The sequence below is a fragment of the Pygocentrus nattereri genome, chromosome 12 (genome assembly GCF_015220715.1).
Source record: "Pygocentrus nattereri isolate fPygNat1 chromosome 12, fPygNat1.pri, whole genome shotgun sequence".
NCBI lineage: Eukaryota > Metazoa > Chordata > Actinopteri > Characiformes > Serrasalmidae > Pygocentrus > Pygocentrus nattereri.
Window position 1 is genome coordinate 23925436 of NC_051222.1, and position 21743 is coordinate 23947178.

The window sequence follows — 21743 nt, forward strand, 5'->3', positions numbered from 1 at the left end:
TTGTTGTTGCTATTGGGCTTCAGGCACCAAGAGACGGGATCCTGACTGAAATGATTTCGACATGCTTTGAAGCCTTTCTGTGAGCATACTTTCACAATCCCTTTGTATTTGCTTTGAATTTGAGGTGGATAAAACCACATTAACACCACTTACTGACATTCTGCCCTTAAGCACTGCTAAGACCTGATTGATGCAAAGCTAGGCCAAGTCATTGAGAGATACACCACTTGTATGAAGTACCTGCTGTTTTGTATGATTCTGATAATGATACGTTTACATGTTGGCTAAATAGACAAGCCTGACTAAAATGAAGTGATGCTCGGCTACTCACGCCACCTTTGGTCTGAACTCATTTCCCAAATTTAAGCAACAGTATGTAATAGATTGACTATACTAAATCATATAATGACAATGATATGCCATCATAGATTAAGGAAACATGCCAAATTGAAATAGAGGCTTCTCTGACAACAATGCTAAAATCAGTATTTTCTTCTTTGAATTTTCTGTTCCGGAGCAGAAAATCTGTTTGTGTTTTGGCTTTTGATAGTGTGTACAGTTAGTGGTTGGTTAGTGTAGTGGGTAACACCTCTGCCTTCTACACTGTAGACTGGGGTTCAATCCCCCACCTGGATAAGCTCCCTACATTATACCAATAAGAGTCCTTGGGCAAGACTCCCAACACCACCGTGGCCTACTTGTGTAAAATGATCAAATTGTAAGTCGCTCTGGATAAGAGCGTCAGCCAAATGCCATAAATGTTAATGTAATGTAGAGGCCATTTCCCACTACCTTTTCCACACCCTGAGTCGCCAGATATGAATCAAACTGTCCAGCAAACACAGCGTACAGTGCAGTTATGGAACTAAGTAACTGGGTCAAGAGGGATAATGTTAGATTCTACACATGATAAAAGGCCTCGGCATCTTCATAACCAAAGATGTAGTAAAATGAGACTAAATATTGACAATGCTTTTGAGAGATGGAAGCTTAGAACCCAAAAGAATTTTTAAATGGATGCTGAGTTTGCTAATTTTCTTCTGAACAGGTAAGCCCTGAGCTTCAGCTAGAGTTACCTACCTTTAAGAAGGCTTCTTGTAGGGATGAGCATTTTAAGGAATTTCAACATTCAAGTACTTGCATTTATGCTCTGGGGTCCGTGTACAGCAGGGTTATCAAGACAGCGAGTATTTGACACAGTTGATGACGTGATTCCTGCTTAGTACTGGCTAATGCCGCCATGCTAACATCAACCGCAATCAGTCATACCAGAGGTACAGACGAGCAACAGAAATACACAACAGAACAATAACATTACATCATTTCAAGTGTAGGACTCATTGTGGTTTGTCATTGTCAACGTTTAATGTTGCTCTTGCCTTGTACTTGTGGTTCAGTGTCCTCATCCTGGCAACTCAAGTGAGCTTTGAGTCTGGGGAGGAGGGGCAGGCAGCTCTCCCCAGTATTCTGAATTTGGACTGCTGTACCCGTTTTAAACGCTTCCAGTCAGTACTATATACTGTAATAATATATATTGTAATATATTGTATTTGCAACAGTGAAAATGTCTTCATGTTTCTCTAGAACCTTGGTCTAGATTTATTAAACAGCATTGCATATGTTTGTTCTCCTCTTGGTAGGGGTGTAATGATGCACGTTTTTAGGTTTGGTATGATTTTTGATTCTGAGGTTGGTTATATTATACATATATTTTTTATTACATTATAAAACATGTCTGACTTTAAATTTCATGTTCAGATTCTTATAGCCCACTTCTGAAAAATGTACTCTGCATCACCCCAACTTTCAGTACCTTTGAACAATTTTTAATCTAGATCTGTTCTAAAAATCTCATGTTTGGAAAGCTGGAGTCACCCATTCGTATTGTTAACAGAATTAAAACTAATCATTTAGCATTGTTTGACATATAAATATATTAAGCTGGGATTTATACTTAGTGAAGGACAGCTGATTATTAGATATATTACTTTAGATAAGTTTGTATCCTATTAATTCATGATCTCATGACTTATTATTGTCACTGTCAGATTGTATTTAGAACTTAATATAATATAATAATGAGGATAGATTCGGACAGGATTTTCTTGAACTCGGGTCAGTTTCGGATCTAAAGCTTGATGATATGGTTTGGGTCAGGTGCAGACAAAATGTGCTGGATCGGAGTTTGGATTCAACGCTTTGCGCTGTTGGTCAGGTGGGGTCAGGCTCAGACATTTCTTGGGCTGAATTGGACGAAAATGTCCTGCCAGATTAAACTCTAATCTAGGCTTTAGAGAGATTACATTCAATTAATCAACAGTTCTGCGCAGTAGTGTTGACAAAATATACATTTGGAAAACATTAATCAGTTTCTGTTTTAGAAATATAAAAAATTGGTGACTGTGGGAGACGAATCACTTCTGCGATTTGTCAGAGAAACAAAATCTATCACTCCAAACGGCCCTAACAAGCAAGAACTGAAGGAAATGTAAAGCTAAATAAACAACTTGGTCAGTAAACTAAACATCAGTGAGCAAAGAATTCTTAAATGAAATGATAAGAGCAACATTCATGACTACACGTGGCAACATAGTTCATGCTGCAGAATGAATGTGTTTCTGTCTTACTGACGAGCTAAACAGTAAGCAGTGCTAAAAGCAGGCTGTTCTCACCATTTTCACTCTGTAGCTGTCAGCTTTGAAATCTGTGCTTGTCAAGTGCAGCCATGTGAAGAATTTGACAGAACTGCACTGCTGGTAACAGTAACTTTAACTGGTCTGTATTCTATAGTCTTTGTAACTGGACTGTAGTCCACCCTCATTAGAGTAGGTCCATCAGTTCAGGGGAGAGCTAACAACAAACTACCAAGAATACAGAACTTACCAGCTTTCAATCTTTGTTCCTCTGAAGGCTTAAATTTTTGTCTTCATCAAGTTACTTAATGTGATGGAACATCATTTTAGACGTCAAGTGAAAAAAAAAATTGTATCTATATTATACTTTCCTTAAAATGAATGGCTTTATATAAAACTAATAAACATGTACTGTTGATGTGGAAACATCACATTTAATTTTGATAAAGATTTGGTGATAATATATGTTTTTAATAATATGTAAGATGGAATTTCAGTGGCTGGAAAAAGAAGAATGGCTGTATTTCTTTATAAAAAAAAATCAATGTTATATCTACAGGATCTATCCAAATTTCTAGAGAGACAATAACACTCAGATACATCTTCCAAAGTATCAGTTTATTCAGTTAATTAGAATATGTCACTCTCCCTATTAATGTGGGTTGTAATGTGTTGTAAATAGCCTTTCTTTGTATCTGTCTGTGACCATTTGAATGATGATGACACACAAAATCAGTAGTTGTTTTGTTCAGTATTTTGACATGTACTCGTCTCTGAAGCCATCACTTGTGATTAAGCCTTTGAAGGACTTGAAACTGGTTTATATGATGGTCGATGTCTGGTCTGGCACCAGGTCTGGGGAGAGAGCCCACTCTCATAGTCTGTTATGGCCTGAAGCTAGACTGGGTCGTAACAAGTGGTACGTCCCAAAATCTATCCTATGCCTAGGCATAGGATAACTAGGCATCACCATGTCAACCAAGATATCAGAGTTGTGTTCTCTCAACCTCAAGCCACTACTGAAAACATTAGAGGGTGAATTACACCGGTGGATGAACTCGCCTATTTTTCTCCTTCAAAGAATACCAAATGTAAAAATGTAGAATCAAACTCACGACACTTCCAAAAAATATAGAACTAGGAGGACTTGAAGCACTTTTCACACATACTATCTAGCAAGCCAATTACAATATATCTACATCTGGACAGACAATAGACACTTCAAACAAAAATGTTATTCATGATTAGAAATAGAACAAGAATCCTGTAAGGAATTATCTTTCAAGGAATTATCAGACTGTCCATTTTTCATTCCCACAAACGCCACTCATGTTTTCTCAATACTGTTACAGCAACAACTCTGATGGCCTGGTGGAAAATGATCAAAATCACCAATTGCTTGACACTATGTGGTAGGCTTCACACATCTCCATCACGTTTTCAAAGACGGTACATTATCTTGATGATTATTCAGCATCAGTTTTATAAAATGGGACTAACAAATATAGACACATGTTCTTACTGTGCTTACTTACACACCCCTGATAAATATTTTCACGCTCTGTGGATCTGCTCACTGATTCTGTCACTGATTTTTATTCTTCATGGTGAGTTGTGAAATTTCAGAGAGGTGGAAAAAAAATTAAAAATTCAGTTGTTGTAAACCCAAAGGGCTCTAATGAAATGACTTAGTTCCTGTATTAGACATATCTATGGCTGGCAACAAAAAGTGCATCTAGAACAGGGGAGTCCCATCTTATCAGGCGTGACAGCAGGTTTTCACTCCATCAAAGCAGAAGGTCACCTGATAAAATGTTTGAAGACTAAGACCAACTGATTAAACAAATAGAATCCGGTGTGGTTCAGCTTGTTTGGAGTGAAAACCTGCAGCCATGCCAGCCCTTTGCGGATAAGATCTAGAACCTACAATAGTGAGCATAAAGTGTAACATTATGCAAACAGGATTAGTGTGCAACTAGGACACACAGCGGACATGTAAAATAGAAAACATTGTGTTTTTGTCTTAATGGTTTGTAACAATACTGTAGTAATACTAAGTAATAAGAAATATTGTCCAAAAAAAACAACAAAAACACACATAACTCCATCCACCCCACAAACTCATGAGACTCTGCCTGACTATTGCCAGTATAAGGCTGGTCATCAAAATGCAATACATTTATGGTAACCAATGCATTTGCATTTGTGAGCCAATAATTGTGCTTAGTCCAAAATCTAGACTGGTGATTGTCTAAATTACATTCCAAACTTCTCATTTCTGATTTAAGCCACACCGACACCTACAAGGTACTGTATTACTTCTCATATCAAAAAAAGAACACAGCTCTAATATCCAAGTTCGATCATTTGAAAGCCTTGTTGCTTATGTATGTAATCCAAAGGTTCCCAATCCTGGTCCTGGAGATCTACCATCCTAAAGAATTTTGATCCAGCATACCTGGCTAGTATTTAGATGCCACTGCAGGCCTCCATTACCTGGATCAGGTGTTTTTGACTTGAGTTGGAGCTGAACTCTGCAGGGTGGTAGATCTCCAGGACCAGAATTGGGCACCCTTGATGTAATCTGTTGTAAGAAATTGTTGCCTAGTTAATACATGCATTTTGTCAGTCAGTCACTGTTATGAAATGAGACTGGCTGTTACTGGAGATTGTAGCCAACTGAGCAGTACTGACAATAATACTGGATATCGATAGCTATTTTACATTAAATTTGGGAAATTCTGTATCGTGCAGGTAAGGCACCTTCACTTTGTTTCTCTATTTAAAATTCTACAGGAAGCCATGAAGCAGTAGTAGCATTTTTCTCTCGTTCTGTTCCTTTCGCTGTGATTTGGTTTCATTTTTGGGGGATTTGGCTCGGGGATGACGCCGTAATGAAGTCGTCCACTGTTTCGTGATAGGGAGTTAATAAGGATGGAGGCATAAAAGAGCAAAGCTTCTCAAAGAAATATGTCGACAGAGCGAGAGAGAGAAAGAAAATGAGTCTGCGCCTACTTGATACTTTTTTCCATATTCGTTGCTAAGCTTAATCGCAGCTAATTAAACTTCCTCAAAGCTGTCACCTATCGAAAAGGCGGATTTATTCTTCGTCAGGGCAGAGGAGCGATGGAGGAAGAATAATGGTCTTCACGTTGATGATGGCAAAGGCTAAGGCAGAGCAAGGTCATGCGCTGTGTAGATAGTGCAAATCGCCACCAAAGATCAAACGGTTCCCTTAGATGGACTGGAAAGCCAAGGCGCAAAGCAGAGGGATGAAAGAGGGGTGGAATCAAAGACATGGAGGGAGAAGTGTGTGGGGAGGGGGTGGGTCAGGTCAGATGACAGGAAAAAAGAGAAGAAAGAAGAAAAAAATGTATACAACTATGACAGTGGATAAGAGGGAGAAAGGGTGACACGTTTCAATCTCAAGTGTGCGTGAAGAGGCCCTGGCTGTACTGATAGGGATCTACACACCTGAGAGAAGCAGGACGGACTGGACACGAGAGATAAAAAATTCTCTTTCTGCTTGTATGCATTCTGGCAGTGCTGGAATAAGCAATGAGCGTTGTCATACTCAGTGGACTACACTGACGTTGTCATTCTTTTTTATCTCCAGGTTTAGATCTGTGGTGTCTAAAACACCTTTATGGTTCGATTTGAAGCTTTGTTTGTGCGTGTACACTTCATGGTACTGAATATAAATGTTCCTAAACTGTTCTTGACTTAGATGGATGGTTCTAGCAAAACCCTTTTAAGTTCCGTAGAATATTTACATTATTGGCAGTTTTTTAAGCATTTCAGTGGTTCTTCTGACTCACTCATGTCATTTACCAAATTATATATATATAAAGAGACATCCATCGATTGATTGAAAGGTGCAGTCACATGTTTGGACACCCCTAGTCATTACATATTTTGTTCATTTTCTAAGTTAAAATAAGATTAACCATCTACGGGAAACAAAATGAAACTTCCTGCAATTTTTTGTGCACAATTTCTTTTAGATTAAAATAATTGAAAAAATGAAACGTGCTGTGCATACAGGGGTGCTTTATCCAACCAAAAGTGCTTCTTCTGTGGAAAACAGAGTATTCATAGTTGCACTGCATGGTCAAAAGTATGTGGACACATAAACATCACATCCATATGAGCTTCTCTTTTCAAAACTGTCATGATTGGCCCCTCCCGGTCCTGTCCATGAGTTCGTGTTTTATTTTGGTCTAGTCCACGTGTTTTCTTTGTTTTGCTTTCCTAGTCTGGCCCCTTGTTTTGTGACTCCACCCCTGATTCTCACAACCTGTTTTCCGCCTGTCCCTCATCATCCCTGTTGTGGTATTTAAGCAGGGTGTTTGCCCCTTGTCTTTGCTGGTCTTTGTTGTTTGGACGTTTGATTGTGTTTGATGTATTGGCTGTATTGTATTGTATTCTTGTGGTGTTTGGTTGTTGTTTGAGGTTTTGTGTTAATTTTGTCATGTCTGTCCCTCCTGCTCTCCGTATCAGATATTTGAACCTGGACCATTTTGACCATGACCTTGGATTTGCCCATAATAAAAGTCACTTATCTCAGCAAATGCATCCACCTCCTTGCTCCACATTACAAAAACCAAGGACATTAAAATGGAGTTGGTCAAAACTCAGTAAACATTTTCTATATGGACTTTGTAAACAAGAAAGAACCATCCCCAAACAATCCCCAACAATTCTCAACAATGTTATGCTGCAGCATTTAGATTTCCTTTTATGACAAAATGCCCCAGACCATTATTCCTCCTCAACCAAACTTTATAGTTGCCATTGTGATTCTAGACAAGTAATGTTTTCCTGGTCTTCACCAAAGACATATTTGTCCCTTGCAAAATGATGAAGCATGACTTATCCCTCCAGTGAACGTTTCCACAGTCTAGTGCAGTGTGCTTTGCACCATTCTAGCCAATGAGGCTTATTTGAACATGCATAATTCGTGCTGGGTGTTGGGTGACACAAAGTAAGAGTGTGTCTGGCAGCAGTATATAAACATTTCGACCTAATATATTGAAACTGGCGTTTCAGTAATGACCGCTCTCATGTCCTCCATTCTGCCTTTGAGCTGTTGTCCTTGGGCCACCATTATTGCTGCCCCAGATGTCAGTCTGTCTACTTTAAGATAATAAGTCAGGATTTTAAGAAAACATCTCATTTATTTAAGTCAAGTTTTTGGCAAAATTATTTCAACAAATTAAGTAAAAATTTTCAAGAAAAAAGGATATTTTGTGACAAAGTCTTTGGCATAAGTCGACATACTGCTGCCAGAAGCAGAAAGATTTTTTTTAACCTGGTGCAAATGAGCTTCCACACAATCAGCCTGTGCTGCATAAGCAAAATAACATGAAAAACATATCATTAAATGCATGAATAATTCACCTCATTGATGTCTTGGAGAAACATGGGTCCAGTGTTTTTTTGCTAATGCCTCAAAATAAAACAAGGACAAACTATTTAAGTGAGGAAAATTGGATATCTTACCCAAAAATGGAGGAGGGAAGATAAGGAAGGAAGGAACTGTAACTGTGAGTCTCACAGCCGGATGTTATGACAGCAGACAGAAGACGGGGAGAGCGAGTGAATGAGGGGGTGAGAGAGTATCACATTTAGGTCCAGTCCAAGGTGAAACTCTGTCATTCTCTGAATTAGACAGAAAACCCTATGCACTCATGCTGTACACAAGTATACAGTTATAGCTCACTTCCTCTGAAATTCTTCCATTTATCAGTAAGACGCTATACAAATGTTCAAAAACATCCTTCATTCAATTCTCATACAGTGATGTGTTAGACTTTAGTCTGTGCACTAGAGGCCTCTGGATCAAACACATGCATTCATCCCTTACTTTAATGGTTGTACTAATTCAGACATACGCTTTTATTACTTCACTGCACAGCTCTTGCATAACAGGACTCCTGGATATGAACATGAAAATGAAATGTTCTTGGAAGCCCATTGTGAAGGCAGCTTCACACACCAGATCCTTTCAGCCTCAAAGTACAACGGTCCTCACTGCGCTATCCAAAGGAGCTACAGTTTCAGGAGATAATCAAGAAGAGAGCTACATTTATGACATAACCATAAGCCTGTCCATTTAGCAAATGTGTCTGCTAATTTGTCTTCCCACAACATACATTATATCCTGTGTGGGGTGTAATGATTCAAAACGTTTTAGATTTGATTCGCTTCCTGATTTTCACGTCATTCCTGATTTTGTAGACTGTCTTTTAGCCTAGAGATGGATTTGAAATGAGGATGAACTGATGAATGTTTTATTTAGATTCAGGACATTTCCCACAGTAATGTAGCCGACTCTGCTTCCGTTGTGAATTGAAAATAACATTTGTTGTTGTTTCTGCTTTTTAAAAGTTTTTTATATTGTTTACAAGGCATGAAACACAAAGAAAAACACAAAGTCAGAGGCTAAAGCCAAATGCTTTTGATTCAAAATAAAATAATAATAAAACGTTCTTTTTATATGTAATGTTTATAATGATCAAATAGTCATAAATCTGAAAAAAGAAAGTATTCTTTGGGTTAATACTTGGAGTGGTCCTTTGTAGATCAGTAACACATCAACAAAACACTTAAAAATCAGTAACACATCAACAAAATATCAGTGAAGTAGCAGCAGTGAAGCATCTGAATACAATGAAGTAAATATCCTGTAGATGTACTGCTGACACATTGCTTACATTAGGTAGATGTATTGTTAATATGTTACTTCCATTATGCAAACCTAACCTTACCCAAAGCCCTAACCCTCGACCTGGCCCTAATCCTAACCTTAACCCTGACCCTAATCCTAATCTTAACCTCAACCTGAAACCTAATCCTAACCCTCATATGTTTTTGACATGTTACTGAGAGTTTGTTGGTGTTTGTTTCATCTTAAAAGGACCACTCAAAATAAAGTGTCACCTTCTTTGGGGATAACACCCTGCATGCATTGGAGGGGAAAATACATTTTGCACCAAAATCTTATTACTACTGTAAAGTAACATCTCAGGCATCAGGTAAATTAATTGGGAAACATTTTGTGTTACTTTGTGAAATGGTTTCACCCAGAACGTGCAATAACCACCAAAACTGAGTGTGTTTCTTGTTCTTTGCTTGAAGATATGCTGAGTTGTTATTCCTTAGGGAACGGAAGGCTTTAGGCCATGAGGCTGATAAGAGAAGGTCAGGGTGAGGCCTCCTCCTTATCCTAGCTTTGGAACATTCTGTCATATACTGTCTGTGCAGGTTGTTTGTGCCAGCACCTGCCTGGGTGTGGGCCTTTAGCTCCCCTGAGGCCAGGAGTGGGAGATATATAAACCTTGTGTCTTCGTGAATAAAGCTGAGTCTATTAAACTGCTTTTCTCTTGTGTGTGTTCACTGGCTCCCAAGGCTTCGTTCTGCGAAAATTTAAGAGGCATTTAACTCTTCAGATGTCTGGTTCCTATCACCTCCACTGCAAACAATCCTGCATGTTTCTCTAGAATGGTTTCATATCAAACTACTGTGAATGACTTACATCTTAATGGTTTAATTATGCATCAGTAGAATTCATCTTTAACCCCTCAGATCTGCGAACGAGAGGTTTTCCTAACATAAGAGGAGATGGCGGTCCTCTGCTGTTTGGTATTGGGGAAGAGAACCCACCATGGTCAATTAAACCAGGCCTCGCAAACTCTTCTGAGTCTTGTAACTTTTACGACACTTCCTTCCCCCTTAAGATGAACTATAAATCAATGGAAATTGCTATTAGTAATGCTGACACTCAATACAGGATAATCTTCGATAAGTTGATTTTTAGGCTGATTTGCTCCCATTCACTCAGTTGAACCAGTGGGAGAAAAAAAGAGCATAATAGAGTGAGTGAATAGCAGTGAACCAAGGAAGTACTGGAGTCCCTCAACAAGCTGCTGTTTTTCTGTTGTTATTGTTTTTATTGTTTTTTATTTTGGGATATTTATTCCCAATTCTCTCCCTAATTTATCCAATTCCACCCACTAGGCACTAGCTTCCTCAGAGTCATGTGAAGCCAGCCATCAGAGCTTTTTTCGAATTGATGCAACAGCTTGAAAGAGAACGTACTTGGAGGAGAACACTAACCACCAGGTCTGTTACATCAGCTAACAGATGCCTGCACTGGCTAGCATCGTGCTGAGTGACGGGGGGAGAGGGTGAGCCATCCGACCCACTCAGAGGGAGAACCATCCGACCCACTCAGAGGGAGCGGGGCCAATTATTAGGGATCAAACTGCTGTTTTTGTGTAGTAATACAACAATCAGACTGTCCTGTCCTTTTTCGTTAACATGTTTTTCTATCACATGTCCATTTTGACTTGTTACAATGTGTCTAATGTAAAAAAGCAAAGAAGTTTTGAGACAAATACAGAGGCAAATGGTCATGCAACAGTTAGGGTTTATTTTCAGCACTATGCCAACTCATTTTCTTGCACTGCCAAATGGAGATGGTGTGGCCAACAAATGATTAAATACTTTGAAAAAAGACTGGGACTGTGGCATGCTGGGTTATTTCTCAGACATTAGCCCATTGGCTTGTTCATGTCACATTGGCTTTACTGACTGCAATTTCCATTGTTTATACCAGAAAAATGAGCTAAAGTTTAACTCACTGGCGAGTCGGCATGCCTCCAAACTGAACTGTTTTCCTGCTAACTAAATTTTAATGCAACATTTTATACAACAAAGGCATATTCACATTACACAATAGCTGTTAACAGACAGTAACCCAGAAAAGGGTCTCTAACAATCACTCTAGTAAGGTTAGCTATAGCAGAATAGCACTCCTTTGTAGTGTAAGCATATTTAGGACTAAAGGCCTGTAATTTGTAACCATCAGTGCTGAAATTGATTATAATAGCAGTCATAAATAATGATTTCTTCACAACTAACTTTTCCAAAGTACTAACATTAATGACTCTGTGCTCTGCCCATCGCCTGTTGAAGAGAACTGTGGCAACACTTGGAAGTGCTTCACTGAAATCAAGGTCAGATATGATTGGCTTACAATTTATGAGGTTTGATTTGATTGGCCAGTCCGAGTGTTACACTGTTCCCCACTGCCAAATAACAGAGAACTACCCTGGTCTTCCTGGTCTCCCCCATTACACCTTTTAGACCAAGGATCAATGTCTCCCCCTGGGGGCAGGGTCTCATCAACAGCACTAGTCAGAATGCACATCCTTGCCATGCAGTGATTAATGCTGAACTACTATCTTCATGTATAAACCATCCCTTTACACGGACAGGCTCACAGACATCAGCATGGGAAACATCACTCAAGACCATCGAAACCGAATGTTCTACCTTATCTTTCCCTTTTATTGAAGCAAAGCATGTCTGCTTCCCTTGCTGCTCTCGAGTCCAGGAACAGAGCTTGCCAGTAAAGCCAGTGCTTCTTTCTTCCTGCAAGACCTTGAGGTTGTGCTGTAAAAGGATGTTAATGGATACTCCTCTGTATACCTTCGTCCATCCCTTGACCTTTTTCCCCTGATCTTGCTACCAAGAGATGTTTAGACAGAGTGGAAAGCTGTGAACCTGTCCATGCTATTTGTTCTGCTGTCCTGAAATGGCTTTTTGTGTGTGTATATATGTGTGAGTGTGGCTCTGAGTGAGGGAGAGAGAAGAAGAGCTAAAGAGAGACCAGTGAGAAGCCAGTTCCTTTTTCTTCGCACACTGCTCCTCATTTATATTGCATGCAACTTACATGCTGAGATCAGGCACGGTGCTGCAACTTAAAACCTTTGTGCACTGGCTGAGTAATTTATATGATTACATTGGTATGATTGACAGGTCTCTCAGCCAATCACAATCATCTCTAAATGTTCCTTTCCCCATACACAAAACAATCCTGAAGCTGAAAATGTTTTGGATTCAACTCTGTGGAAGATCAGTGGCTGGTCAATGTCAATGCCTTCAACAGACTTATGCTGGCTAAAATAGTAAATTAAACTTTATCTGGGTTGCTTCACTTGCAATAAGATTTACATTTACATTTATGGCATTTGGCTGACGCTCTTATCCAGAGCAACTTACAATTTGATCATTTTACACAGGTAGGCCAAGGTGGTGTTAGGAGTCTTGCCCAAGGACCCTTATTGGTATAGTGTCCTTGGGCAAGACTCCTAACACCACCTTGGCCTACCTGTGTAAAATGATCAAATTGTAAGATCACTAATGATAAATAACCTTACATAACAATGGTAAGATCAGAAGTTAGCTTAGCTGCTGAAGCAAAAATCAGCATAAATCAGTCAGATTAAACAGCACTGTACAGAGTTCACATTTATGATTGAAAACATTGTGTAAAGCTAAATATTCATAAATTCTTACACATGGAATTCTTTGTATTTTTTTTTTGTTTACGGAAAGGCTTTGCATTAAAGGTGATGAGTCCTCCTGAGCCTATACGTTTTTAAAGCATATAAAGCTTTAGCCCATCTAAAAGGGTCGTTTTTATTATTCAAACCATAGTAGTAATGAAACATTTCAGATGTAAATATTGTAAAGTTTCTTTTTGAATGAAAAATGTGCTTCTAAATTTTCCTAAACGTTTTTGTCTGTTAATACAGGTGTTAGGGAGGCTGTGTTGTGTAGCCTAATGGAGGTAGTGACAGTAACTAATGGGCCTTCTCAGAATTTTGCAGACAATTAAATTAAAAGGGGCAAAACTTAAACAAAAATTGAAACAAATGTGCACTACACTACAACAACTTGCACACCCAAAAATGTCACTCTGCAACAGTAATCTTGGATGAAAACTGGCTGGCCAATTGAAAAACAGCTCATGCTTCTTTCAAACAGCTTATACTACTTAATTATTTTCCTTTGATCTCTGTTCTGATGCTTAACTACATTACAAATGAAGGTCACTCTCAGTGTACACCGGGGCTACCCCCCTGGGGCCTACAAACATGGCTGCACATCAATTTCCATGTTTCTGGATATGTTTCTCTATTTTTGTGAAGATGCAGGGCAGAAATATGATTCAAACGTTTCCAGATTCTGTAGAGTCACACTTTCCATTCCATCTGGACTTACATCTCGAGTTATGAGGCTATGAAAAGTGGTTGCGATGCCCGTTATCTGCTTCTCACTGTGTGTATTTGGTGGATTTGTGTGTCCGACTACATATTATGTGAAACTGACCAATGGACACTGAGGAAATCACTAATGATTTACCCATCGCATCAGAAACCCTTCATTTTTCATTCAGTCAACGTCTGAGACGTGAAATGGCGTGAATGTTTACAGCCGATGAAGTTGCTGCAGCAGTTTTGCAAAGTAGCAATTAAGATAACAGAGCATTTTGATATGAAACATATGAGTGTCATGGTATATGCAAGTATCCTTAAAGGTCCATCCATCCATCCATCCATCCATCCATCCATCCATCCATCCATCCATTTTCTAAGCCGCTTCTCCGTCAGGGTCACAGGGAGATGCTGGAGCCTATCCCAGCAGTCTTCGGGCGGAAGGCAGGCCGCCAGTCCATCGCAGGGCAGACAGACAGACAGTCACTCACACCCAGGGGCAATTTAGCATGTCCAATCAACCTGACTGCATGTCTTTGGACTGTGGGAGGAAACCACACCCACGCAGACACGGGGAGAACATGCAAACTCTACACAGAGAGGACCCTGGCTGCCCGGCCGGGGAATCGAACCCAGGCACTCCTCGCTGTGAGGCGACAGCGCTACCCACCACGCCACCGTGCCGCCAGTATCCTTAAAGGTATATTTAAAAACATGCCCCCAGACCCCAGAGAGGCTAAATAATGCTTGACTGAAGTGCAAGCTGGGTCGTCATTTTCTTAGTGGAAGAACTTGCTCATCTGATTTGGTCATAATCATGTGGTTGATGTGGGACTGTTGTAGCTTATTTAAGCGATAGAAGACAAGAACACAAGAAGGAGTGTGTATCATGTGTAACAGCATGACTGTGATTTGGTTGCAGGCATGAGCCAACGGTGAGTACCACAGATCATCACAGGCACGATGTCAGTCACACTCAAATTCTTGAAACACCTAATAAAAAGTACATTCAAGACTTGTTTTTCTCCATAGTATCCAGGTAGATACAGCCAAGCAAGATCTACCACTTGCTAGGACTTCAGGAGCTGAACTGAAGACCTAGTATGCAAAATGATTATGAACTGACAGCGAATTCAACCAGTCATGCTAGGCCTTCTGGAAGTCCTACATAGATCACAGACTGTGAATTTCAGTGGTAGCCTAACTGAATTTCAGTCAGTTATTCAGTGCCAGCGTTGTTTTTTTACTGCAGTAAACTGTCACTGGGGTGGTACCCTCAAGGGTACATCTCAATACGTTTAGTCAGGGTATATACTGTAATTGTACCTTAATTCATTTAAACTAATGTTAAAGTTGTATTGACTCCACACACCCCATCTCCTCTCCAGGCCTTTTATTTTATTGTTCTGTCTTTAAACATTAGATAATGAAAAGATACAAATATATACTTTTCCACCAGGAAGGGTATTTTGGATACAGAAGACCTTTGAGGCTACATTTGCGTTGTACCTTGATGAATGAAAAATGTACACGCGCTGGACCTTTGCTTCTGAAAGGTAAAGGTAAAATTGATGTTATTGCCTGTTACATGCTTTGAAAAAAAGACTTTTAGAACTTTCAGATGTCTGTGTTTAATCTAGAACAGCCAAAAATTCATGTGTTACCCTAAGAGCACACATACTACTAGGGTCATATAAGGGTTTTGGCAGCTATTTCAAAAATGCCATTGATTTTTTCCATAGAAAAAACTTGCTTAGATCTCATTAGAATTACTAATATGAGCATGTCAGTGTCTGTAGAATGATGATGCAGCTTCAGAGATCTATTGGCTAATGTGTGGTTTCATCAGTGCACATTGCATTAAAAGTTAACAGGCTTGAACTTTTTCAACAGAGTGTAGTTTTGCGCCTTGCCCTGCATTGGTGTCTATCCATCAATGTATTGTTCTCCCTGAAATCAATGTCATGAGGCACCAAAATATCCTGAACATGGCATCCATTAAATGAAAAGAATAGACTAGATTTGGTATGCAAAGGCTTTCATGTGCCCTTGCCTTCTAACCCTTTGTATGTGGACCAATGCGCACACAATTACATGCAAATCACATAATGCCTCTGAAATTCATTCAAATAAGAATAACTGGGAGTTTGATAACAGCAGAACATCAGACTCACACCTTTAGTACTGCTGTTCCAGTATCACAGTAGCATTTATGAGAGGAAAACCAGAACATGTGCGGAACTCAGACAGAAGAGGTATGCCGAGACTGTGGGATGGAGCACACAGGCCATAATTTAAATATTTCTGTTTGTATTTTCTCCCCTTCTCGTTCTTCTCCCATGCCTTCATAAATAAGTGCAGCAAGAAAAGAGAAGAAAAAAATAAAAAGCAAATGAATTATGCATAACCCAAACATGGAGTCTCGTGGTGCGGCTCTGTGTTCTTGGCTGTGGTGTTTGACCTGATCAAATATTAATCTTTGTTTCCAAAAATACACTGGTGCGCGTAGTTCTGAAATTCAGATGATCCATTGCTGCCTGTTACGCACTCCTGACACAGGACATCTGCTCGGCGTTGAGGGAAAAAGCACGCCGACTCATGCCGGCAAATTAACACAGATACATAAATGTTATTGAAAGGATCTGGCTTTATGAAAGTGCCAGCCTAACTGTAAGAAACCACCAGCCCAGATTCTCCCCATGGCTGCCTTATTATTATGCAGTTCTGTGTATCACACGATTCAATCTCATAGCGTCTTATTTGGCACAAATTCTCAGATATTACAAAAACTAGTGATATTTTTCAGCAGTTATTTTCAGGCTCATATTAAGGCATTTCGCTTCAAACTTCAATTCAATCGTCAGGGCCCTACCATACCCTTATTAAGATCCCCATGTCGCAGAAAACCGAATTTTACTTGCTATTTTGAAATAAAAGAGTTTGATGTAAACAGTATTGTACATGCCTCAGTCCATATAGTCCATAAATGGCAAATAAGCTGCAAAAACTACCTGTTTTGACTGTTTTTTGTCATGAAAACCAGCACATTTACATATATCCTACTATTTGGCCTGAAGCAGTTTAGCTCTGCCCATTCACACTAAAGTAGGAGCGTTTCTGTCCTGCAGACTATTATAACATAGGTTATAATAGTTTTTTTTGACACTCCGGTTTTGCAACAGATACTCTGGTATTGGTTAAAAAAAAAAAAGAGCCATCTGTTTTAGGTGTGTTTGTGGACGAAGACCAGTGTCAGACTGGATGAATTCCTGGTGGGGTAGTGTAAGCTAACGTCCAAACTCATAAATATAAGCACAAGCATGCTCAGAAAAGCTATACATGTTACTTACAAGGGTCGGTCTGTTATTAAAATAGGGTTTAAACCAGCAGCCTCCCATGTTCGGTGGTACAGCCCTGGTTTGCTGATTGTAAGTGAGTGTTGTACACTGGATAGAAATGTGATGAAGCTAAAATTTTAATCTCATTAAATGCTCCACCTTAAAATTGTAGACAGCATGTACAGGCACTAGGGTGTAACTGCAATGCTATTTAGAGGAAACAGAATTTCAAATAAGAAGCTAACTGAAGCCTCAAGAGGTTAGCATATGAAATTCAGTGCAACACACACTGGCATTTTATGCTGCTCATTGAAGCTCCGCAGTTTCAAACTACTTTTTGAATGAAGCAACAGATCAGCTAACTTATAACTTACAACAAGCAGCACCACATTAACTACATAAAGGCAGGCTACAAACACAATTTGGCTAAGACGTGTAAAACATGAATGACTTTAGCCCTCAGGAGTAGCAGTTATCACTGATAACAAAAGCATGACGTAATTTTATATTTATTATGTTTCATGCATAGCTCACCAAAACAAGCAGAGATTCGGTTTGAAAATTTGAATTTTAGTTGATGCAACATTTGTGTTTTCATTTTATATATATATATATATATATAAACCTTTGATCTCTAGAAAGGTACATTTAAAGTAAAAAAAACTTACTTTTAATGGAAGTTAATGGGGAAATGATTAATTCCAAGTAATTATGAAATACTGACACAAATGCAAAAGGCAGCTGGTGATTTTAAAAAATGAAAAACAAAAAAGGAGAAACAGTGAGAAAACCTCATATGTACCTCATATACATGTACATATAGCCATATTTTTGTCATTTAAGCGAAACAAACACAAAAAAGATGAAATTGCAGTTGCATATTTACTGCTTGATATTTCTCAATAGAAAAGTGAGGTAAGTAAAGAAAAATACACATAGGGCCTATTTCTCAGACCCAGATTAAGCCTAAACAAAGACTATGTAATCAGTGTTGGCACTGTAATTTAACAAAGTTGGCTAATGTTACTTAGTTATGTATGTCTGTGCTTGTATGTAAGTCATAAATGTAATATAAGTTATGGATAATGTAAAAGGACAAATTTTCATTACTACTTTTTTCAATTAGTTCATTCTCAGTCATGCATTGCTGCCTCTGAAGCCCATTTGGTTAATAGGCCTTTGTTGTAGGCTATTCATAAGTAAGCATTGTCAAGTAGTCAATCACACCACACATTAGTGTTTTATTATGGCTTTAAAGACTACTTAACTGACACACTTGATGCCATGATGTGCAGTTAAAGTCCACGTTGTCAGCTCTGTGGCATTTTATAAATTGCAATTGGGGGTTTCTTCTGCAGTGCATCAAAAAAAGAAATACCAAAAATGATGGTTTGACTGCATTTGTTTAAAATGTGTGGACAGCTTGTGAAGGGGTCTCAAATGCTATCCATCTCTTTATAGCAAACATCCAGGTCAGCAGTTCTAAAACAGAATGCACTTAAAGCAGTAGATTAATCTAATACATTCATACGTTTAGGTGTTTCAGGGTCATTGATTGCTTTTTGCCGTTCTAAAGACATGTAGACCTTAGATCATCTGTTTCTTTGCAGCTGAGCACTGTGCTCTATTAGCCTGGTTCAAAATGAACCCAATTACTTGGGTGCTATATTAGCTAAATCCATTTAGAGAGGTGTTGAGAATCGAATGGCCTGTGCATTCTTTCCCCATGCCTTGGTGTCATTAACCTGGTGAACCGAAACATATGGAATGAATGAGAGAGCGCGAGAAAGAGAGAGAGAGGGAGAATTTGTCGGAAGCCGACACATATTCATCTAATGGGCTTAAGTGTGTTTACTACTCCCAATGAGTGTTAGGCACAGCGAGGTGTGCTGCTTTGATGACTGTGTCAATTACTCACTTGTCTTCCCCTCGGTGTTTGATGTGTCTTCAATTACACCACATGTACGCCTCCCTCCGCTCTCTCCATTTAATCCCTTTCTTCCTTCTGCATTGTGTCATTCCATCCTCCATGTGCTGGGTTATTTATAACGGACTAGGCTTCTCACAGCATGTGCTTGGATTTCTTCTTTCTACTGTGATCAAAAGAGATCAGTTTACATCGGTTACGTCGCAGTATATTATGTTATTGATAGTATAGTGCAGCATGACGCACAACCTAAGGGTAAAGGGGAATTCCACTGACTTTAGTCAATTTTAGGATAATTCCATCTGTTAAATATAAACAAAGTCAATCAGAGTGGTTTGATGTGAAGTGGTTCACTGGAGAGATGGGACAATCTCTTCTTTTTTGACTTCACACTGTTCCTCACTCTTACTGCTTAGCAGGTTTCTTCATGTATTTACTTAATAATTTAATGCATTATAACAAACAAATGAATAAATTCTGAAAAATTTCAGCTTTTTTGTATTTCACTGTTGCTTCCACAGTCTCTAGAGTCCAGTACAACACTGATGCTAAGCTTATCACTTGCAAACACATCCACTACTGAGGAAATGTACTAGTTTAGTATTAATAACTAGAATGAGATTAATAACTGGCTCATCACATCGATTTATCAGTCAACTCAGTCTTTAACAGGAACTTCATTGTTTGTAAATAAGCTGTGAATGGAGGTCCTCTTTAGAATTTGTCTAACAAGCATGTTTGCTACATGCCATGAGCTGATTTAAAATTGTCTAAAAAACAAGCATCGATGGTGTTTCATTTGAATACTGTAGTGCATTTTATTTACTGTCCGAAACCACTAGGGAACCTAGGGAACCTACACATCTTCTGATTTCTTATATGTAATATTGGTCATAGTAAAATAGTTATAAATCTGCAAAATAAGTTTCCTTCAGCAACTATTCTGTCTTACAATGCCCTGCATGTACTTCTCTGCCATGAGCACATTTTAAAAAAATGTATTTTAGGCTGAAACATTATCTTACACCATCATAAATGAATGTCTCAAGCATCAGATAATGTCAGATAATGTGTTCATTGCAATAAATAGCTGTCTGTGAGGGAGCTTTTAGATTAATTAAACTTCTCAGACGTCTGGTTCCCATCACCACCACTGTGAACAATTCTGACATGGCCTAGAATATTTCATATCAGACCACTCTGAATGACTTTATTTACATCCTAATCATTTAATTATGCAGAAATTACGATAAATCTGAATAGGTGGGAAAAATGAAGCAGAGAGTGCAAATGGGGCTGTACAGTATGGCTCAAAGACACTTATTCATTCACTGGCTCGGGTACCATTCTTTGCATTCCTATCACTGAGGCTTGCTAAAAGACCTTGAGAAGCAGACGACACGTACCCCACACTGCTGTAGCATGTCCTCAAAAGGACATGAAATAAGTGCTAATTTCTTTAGTCTGTTAATTTAATGTGAAGTGTGGTGTCGAATTTTCTATAATGGCGCCCATAAAGATCCACTCTGCTCCTTCTCTGCTTTGCAAAACTTGTAACAGATAAGATTCCTCACAGTCCAGGTGTGTATTTTTTGCAGTATGTGCTCCATCATTTCAACACCGCTTTAACCTTTTATTCTTATGAAGGCTTCAGTGCAAGCGTGCTGAGTTATTCTTATATTATAGAAGTGTGTAATAAAGCTTTAGGCCCACTGGCAGGCCCTGGCCATTGAAGGGGTTAAACAGTCCTAAACCTCTCCTTAAGGAAGCCCAGAACAGAAGTGTAGACTCCATCCAACACCTGGTTTGTCTAATCAATACTTCATTATGTTAAATCAGGTAGGCTAGTGGATTGAAGCCACCGACACTCTACAAATTTTAATTTTTTAACGTAACTTAAAAGTACCTATTCTCCTTTAAATTGTGTGTAAATTTCATGATGAATGGACCAAAAAAACAAAACAAAAAAAAAAACAATGATCCAAAACGAAGCCAAAAAAAAAACCTGGTTCCAATGACTTACATTAAAAGTAAAGTAGGTTTTTTTCTTCTCCTGCAAATCATTGAAGATACAAGGTTTTGTTCTGTCAACAGTGATGTACTTTATTTCATATGAACTGATGCTGATGTCTGCTGTTCTGCTTCGTAGGGAAGAATAAATTTGCCTCTTTTCACTATTCATATTCATTTTTATGCATATATTTGTATGCATTTAGGAAGGAAAGCTTGTGTGGTTCAAACAACATAGAACTTGCCCAACCTGTTATATTTAACACTGTCAGTGGGTTAAAAAGTTATAATGTTTTTTCACTCAGTCTGATTTTGGCTGAATTATTCAAAAAACAGTAGGTGTTAGAAAAAAAGCTCACACTATCATCTGTAGAAGGGATGTGTAGGCTGCTTGTACCAAAAAAAAAAAAAAATCAATCTTGCTCAAGTATTTTTAAAATCAACCAGAATTCCCTGCTCTCCTTACATGTAAAGCCGCAGCATTTGATTTGCCTGTTTTGGGTAAAGGATTTTGCTGGAACTTTCTTGGGATCTGCATTAACTGTTCAGCGTCTCTGCCTGCAGGTGGGCTGCTGAAGAATGTCTCAGCCAGATTTAGGGATTGTATTAAATAGCAACGGTCTGATAATGCAAAGCTTAATGCTCTGTGGGCTATATTAGCACATACAGGGACACATGCACACTCTCATGTACCATTTTGCAGCGTGTTAATCTGACTCTCGTTCGCACTTGTTAGAAATGTTGTCAAATCCCTTCAATATGTGCTAAA